Source organism: Onthophagus taurus, chromosome 7 (assembly GCF_036711975.1).
Source record: "Onthophagus taurus isolate NC chromosome 7, IU_Otau_3.0, whole genome shotgun sequence".
Classification (NCBI taxonomy): domain Eukaryota; kingdom Metazoa; phylum Arthropoda; class Insecta; order Coleoptera; family Scarabaeidae; genus Onthophagus; species Onthophagus taurus.
The window spans coordinates 10678469-10685466 of NC_091972.1; the positions used below are offsets into that span (position 1 = coordinate 10678469).

Genomic DNA, 6998 nt, shown 5'->3' on the forward strand with positions numbered 1-6998 from the left:
TAGTGCAGAAGTTCAAAGATAGTAGGTCGAGTGAAAAGTACTTTCTTGCGCCCGCAAGTTTTATTCGCTCGGATGGAAGCTCGGTCCCGTAGTGATTTTATCTAAGACCGGACCGATTCGATAATTAAATTTGCCTAATCAAACGGTTTCTATTCGTTGCACTCTCAAGACGATTGCTGAGATATCCAATATCTATGATTCAATCGTAACTTCAAGTAGTTTGTTTTAAACTTGGCAATGTAATCTCAGACTTGTTTTCTATTTTAAAACTTATATAGAAAATTCTTTCCCAATCCACTTAAATAAAAAAAAATAGGAAAGTGCAATAAAAACATTATTCCTACTTTAAATAATTAATAAAAGTAAAACACTCATCCTTAATAACCCATGTTGATCTGCACTATATTTTCATATACCAGGAATTTCATATAACATAAATGCTATAAATGCTATGCACTTCCACTGTCCCACATAAAATGACACATAGCTTAATAGTAGAGGCTAAACACGAATGATTCTAGTTGTTGGTCTAGTGTTACTTCTACTTTTAGTTCAATAAAAATATACAACTATCTAGCACTGCATAACAATTAAAACTAGAACTGTTACTATGTAGAACTAACACTAGACCTAGAATCATTTTGGTTTAGCTGCACGTCTCTAAAGACGGCTAAACCCGAATGATTCTAGTTCTAGGTATAGTGTTAGTTCTAGCATTGTTCTAGCACTATCACTAGAACTAACACAAGACGTAGAACTAGAATCATTCGGGTTTAGCCGTCTTGAGAAAGGTGCGGCAAAACCCAAATGTTTCTAGTTCTCGGTCTAGTGTTACTTCTGGTTTTGCACTAACACTATCAGTAGAACTAACACGACACCTAGAACTAGAATCATTCTGGTTTAGCCGTCTTGAGAAACGTGCGGCTAAACCCGAATGTTTCCTTATCTTTACACATACAAAAACATTTAATAAGATGGTTAAAGATTGGTAATCAAAGAAATTGTACACAAACCTGTAACTTTAAAGTTAAGAGATCGACGCGTTCAAGGACATCACTGTAAAGGTAGATATTGACTTATCAACACTTTCTACGTTAAGATCATCCTTAATATACCATCTACTGGTTGAGGTCTTAATTTGGTCTGTAGATGATTGCTCACTGAGGCCATATTTTATATTTGAAAAAGTCTCATTCATGTTGTCCATTCTCGCTAGTATTTTGCCATTCATTCGGCGTCACGTGTTACGTGTTTAGTGGCTCCTGGTTTCTTTCAATAGCTGTCAATACTTTACATTATATCATCCAGAATCTGGTTATAAAAGCAGTAATTATGGCAACACACCTAGAAAATGTTTCAAGAATGCAGAAATATCACCTGAAATAAGTAGAACTAGTGTTAGTTCTAGTGTTAGTGTTACAAGTTTTATTTGTTAATCATCGCTAGATTGTTGTATATGTTTATTGAGTTATAACGGACACTGCGTTCCCCGTATTGATCCGTTAAATCAAGGTTTTACTGTAATGTCAAATTATATTGATTATGTACTTAAAGTTATTTATTTTAAGCGAATTTATAAACAAATTCTTTAAAGTCGCTATTTTACCTTCTCAACTTCACCAAATAAATCAAAGAGTTATTGCTTCGTTGATAATCCATTCGCTTTTAGAACAACTAGGTATCCAACTTACCGATAATTTACTGATTTTTTTGCTACTAATGTTGTGTTTCCTTAAAGTATTTTCTAAATTATCTCATACATCTTCAATAGGGTTTTGTCTGTAGTATGGTGGAGAATGTATTTTTTATTTATTTTATGTATTTATTTGTGGCGGATCATGAAACCGTAACAGATCCACACGAACCGTAGTCAGACGATTTTTGAAATGCAGCGTTGTATTTAATTTTTTCCAAATTTAACCAAATATATTTCGACTTGTGCATAAAGATCACCATTTTCTAAAAATCGATGTCATTTTTTGCGAAACTCGTCCATTACAGCCAACATAAAATTTAGTATTGAATAATAAGTACTGTTATACTACCTTTATTATGTAATTTTATTACACTTTTACTCATTTCAACATTTGTCTGTGTTTTTCGGCTAGACATGACATTTATGCGATAATCGTCATTATAATTTTCAAACATATGTGTATTATTAAACAAATAATCATAACTATTAAACGAGTTTAACATCAAATAATATATTCATTATATTAATAAAATAAAAATAATATTTATTCAACCTCCATCTATTATAGTATGGACACACAATATTTATTATTATGGTACTTGAGATTACAGCATATGTACAGATATAATGCATTATAATAGTTCCATTTATAGTTCCCAAACTAATAAAACAAAAAAGTTATGAGCACTGTGCGTGAACTAAAAAGCCACTTTTAATTAAAGAAAACAAAAAAAGATATATGATAGGCTGTACGTATATCTATAAATTATCTAACACACTGTAATCTATATTAACACACTGTATGTATGTGTTAATTAATTATCGTAACCGACGTCATCATTCCAAATATGCAACCAATATCACAGTATTGGTATTGCAATACGCGATTTGCATTTCGAAGCTTAAAGCACAGCTAATTTTACTTTTCCTTCTTCAGTAGTATTTGGGCAACACAAAACTGTAATCCCATATTTAACGTGGACATGCACGTCAATAGAGGCCGGTCCCTTTAGCATTGTATATTTGGACAGATACTAAGCTTCTTTTTTAATCACGTTTAAAAGCGTCTCAGAAAATTGTAGCTCCAATCTCGTTAGCACTAAGCTATTCCCATTGAATTTGTAGTTCTTTAGTTCCCTGCCTGAAAGATTGTTTTAAAAAATTGTTCCCTACAGTTCCTGATCACCTCACTAGTCATAGTAACTGCACAATTTCATGGTATGTATTGGCCATTCTGCCTTATTTTATTGCTTACGCATTAAGATCTTTCGCCGTTATCATCCGTTGCCCTATTTTGTCATAGTAGTCAGAGGTAAAATAAAAATATGACTAACGTATGTAAATGACTTACAAATCGTATATTTGGAAGCATGGAAATGATTATCAAAAAGATGGAAACTGTTGAAGCAGAAGAATACTGTAAAGTATTCAACCGTTGTAAAATGAGTAGAAAAAGACCTTGAAATAGAAAAAAGCCAGTGGGCTAAAAATCTATTAACAAAACTATACGATGTAGCCAACGGACCAAAATTTTAAGCGCACTAAATTTTTTTAAATGGGTCAAATCTTTTTGGGTTTTTCTCAAAATCGTTTATTATAGATAAGACAGGTTTTGGAATTCAACGGCTCATAATACATATCCAATAAATTCCGCACCAATTCCAAACGTAATATAATAGATATAATCGGGAAAGTGTACATTACTTAATACGCGTTGTTTCTTTTATTGAATTTGCGATCAGTTTTAAACGATTTTAATGTTAGTAAAAACTAACTTCTAGGGTTCGTTTTTGAATCTAGAGTTATATTGCCCAACTTGATATCATCGAAATAAACATCTTATGAATAAGTTATACAATAAAATTTACATAATGAAGTGTTAAAACGGCAGAGTCACGTCAAGTTGAACAACAATTGGCTGAATTTGAAGTATCATTATCAAAACAAAATTCGAAGGGATATTAAATGATGGTAAGGTCTACAGTTCGGATCAAAAGGACACATTCATTATTTTTCTAATCAATTACATATAATACCGTTTCAGTCATTAATACACTGAAAATGTTCAAGCAAATTTCATCTAACAAAGATGATGGCAATTACTAACACTGAGTTGTATTACAACAGAGCAACATTAAAACAGCCGATTCATCAACCAAGGGATGACATATTTGAAGGTTTCAGTCATCATCAGGTTGCGTTTTACATGTCTCACAGGCATGTACATATTATTTCATTTATCACATTTCGACACTTTCATTTAGACATAATTGGACTACTATTTTCAAATTTGAATCAATATTATGGTCAGTAATAAATATTGCTGCTAAAATGCTGGTCTCTCCACTGATTTCTTCAGATCACATCCACAAAATTAGTTTCAGTTAACACAATTTTAATGACACTGTCCTAAGCTACTGACTTTATGTAGCCTCATACCTCAAATTTATTATTATGTGAACCAAAATCATGTTAAGATTTATGTGATATAAATAATTGAAATGCTTGTTTCATTCGTAACATTTACTTTGTATATTTGAAAACTTAATAATGCTGAGGAACTGAGATAAATGAGGTAATTCGTATAAATTTAACCTGTCGTAATTCATTTCTCTAACTGACTGAATTATTTTGTAAGTCTAAGCTTATTAAGTGCTAGAAACATTATTTATATACCAATTTATAGCAAGCAGGTGGCAACAATTTTCATTATTTTGAAAATTCATTGAAAATTGAAATATGACCTTAACTAAAAATAAACACTAAAGTAAAATGAAATATCGATCAATATCGTCTAATTTATTACATGACATAATCAGAAATTGTCGAATCATACGATACATTAAGGCCAAGTTAGATCACAGGTCACCAAAATTTACCAATTTTTGTGTGAGCTATAATACAACATGAGAAAGTTGCCTGATTAAAACATGTTGTAAAGATAAGATCCGTTGAAGAAAAAGTTTAAGATAACCTCGCTTTGTTATTATTTTCTTAGGCACACCTACTTCGCATGCCAAATTATCATGGTTATTGTCTTATCACTTCAGGTCAATGTAAAAAATGAAAAAAGTAGACCTGGAACAGAGTTCTTTTGATTTCGGACTCATAAAAAAGTTATCGAAATTTATTAATACTTGTGTTTATTTTTAATTTTTTTTAAATATAAATCGGTATCTTTTGATATCGAAATGAAAGAGAAGAAATGTTTGGTGGATGTTAATGTGAATTCGGTGTTGGTTTAATAAAATCCACACCTACACGAGATAATGAAACCCTTTACGAAAGATGCTGTGGTAGTTTCGCCTCAGCAACTAAGTAGAATTTCGACCAATAAAAACTTGTTTGTTTCCAGAGGCTGCACAACCTTAAGTAGCAATGTACATTAAGGTTTAAACGATCTTTGCTACCGAGATTTGCCCAAAATTATATATTATCTCAGGTAAAGATATCCCGTCGTTCAAGAATTTTTATTCTACCTCAATCCAAAGGAGTAAATAATAATTAACTCTTTTTTAAGAGATTTCTTTTCAAAAATAATTTTCTGTACACCGATAAAAAGTTCCATTTAAACAAATTGACTTACGATGTGACGAGATAGAAATAAACGTCGCGTGTACACATATGGCGAACACCAACACGTCAGCAATTATGCAATTACGATTACAACGAACGAGGGAGCAGAATCACTCGGCCTTAACCTTGACTGCAATTACTCTTTGCGTATATGCACGTTTATGAACTAACGCCGCGCTGTTAGACGCGTGCTTAATTAACTACGAAAAAAAATTCATACCATCTAATGACAGCACAATTTTATTTCAAATTTTAATTTCAGTGCAATTAACGTTCGAAGTAAATTAGATTGGATGCTAGTGAAAGCGACAGCCTGTAAACAATTATACGCCTCGAGGTCGTAAGGGTTCATGCGAGCAGATAACTTGATGATAAATGGGAATTTTTAATGTCTATTTTTGTGTCATATTTGCGACGATCATTGTTAAATAACAAGTGTTATATTTTTGTTTATTTGAAAAAAAAAAATCAGTTTTTGTTGTGTCTGGGTTTCAGTCGTGCGAAAAGAGTAAAAATACAACAAACCCATTGTGTTTTGGCCCCCATGAAATTTTGGGGGGAAGGTAGAACACATCCGGCCGGGACAGCAGGAAATTAGCAGGTAATTACCGTCCAAATTAGCCAGCTTCGAAATCGACGCCCATTTTTCAACTTTTTTTATTGCAGATAAAACCAGTTTTTCCTACATCAGCAATTTGTTATTGTGTACCATCGACATGGCGAGATAATGGACGTTTTCAAATTTACGATGTTAGCCTTAGGAAACTGTTTGAAACGACCATTACATGATTTTTTTGAAAAAGAAGTAGGTTACTGTGTTAAATCACCTTTCTATTGATTAATATCTTTAAAAAATTAAAGAAAAATCATGAAAAATGAAAATGTTGTTTAGGAGTACGAGGGCCCAAAACATTTGGCCGATCGATCTCGGGTATTGTCGGAGGCCCGGAGAGCGGGCGCCCCTGAAATAGACGCGCTAAATCCAGACGGCCTTGAACTTGACACAGCCGGCCATAAGCTCCCCTCCTCCCGGACCCCCAAAAAAGTTTGCTGCTGCTGCCGCCGCCCCCGGGCCACAACTACGGCCGCACGGTGTTGGCGAAACCGCGCGTGCGCTTCCCTCGACTAGCAGCACGGACCCAGCTGGTGCAAAAAACTAGTGAAAGTAATTTGGCGTCCGATGCGAGAACAAACGAGAAATAACTTTTTAAAACTAACGCCAAGAGATTTAAATCAGATTTAAATTCTAAAAAAAGATATACTTAACCGTTTGAATCCACTATATTCATAAATCATTAAATTTTGTAACAACTAATTTCATTTTATTGAAAGTAAATAAATACAATATTCTTAAAAGTATTCCGATTTACCTCGTCAAAAAAAATGAATTTCTTTTTTCCATTTTTTTGCAATTATTATTATTACCTCGGTTTAAGCACTTAATGAGACCAACACATAATAAGTAAAGTGAAAAAGTACATAAAACGAAAAATGTTGTAAAATGTTTCCACCACGTATGTGTGGGTAGTAATTTAAAATAAGAATTAAAGGGAGTAAATACAAAATAAACTTTTAATTTAGAAATATAATAAAACGTATGAATAATATAATAAATAATTATAGTGTAAATACTATAATAACTTAAATCTTAATCAGTCTTAATAATCAAGTCTAATACAACATTCGACGCTTTCTTGGTGATGATGTTGATTTAATTTTAAAAGGT

At 32.5% G+C, this 6998-nt stretch overlaps 1 long non-coding RNA gene across 1 annotated transcript; it reads left to right on the top strand.

Moving 5' to 3' along the window:
- Positions 1-5113: 5113 nt before the first annotated feature.
- On the top strand, positions 5114-6623 carry LOC139430808 (uncharacterized). Its single transcript, XR_011641174.1, has 3 exons — positions 5114-5873; positions 5939-6077; positions 6165-6623. It is a non-coding gene; the product is annotated as an uncharacterized lncRNA (long non-coding RNA).
- The last annotated feature ends 375 nt before the right edge of the window (positions 6624-6998 follow it).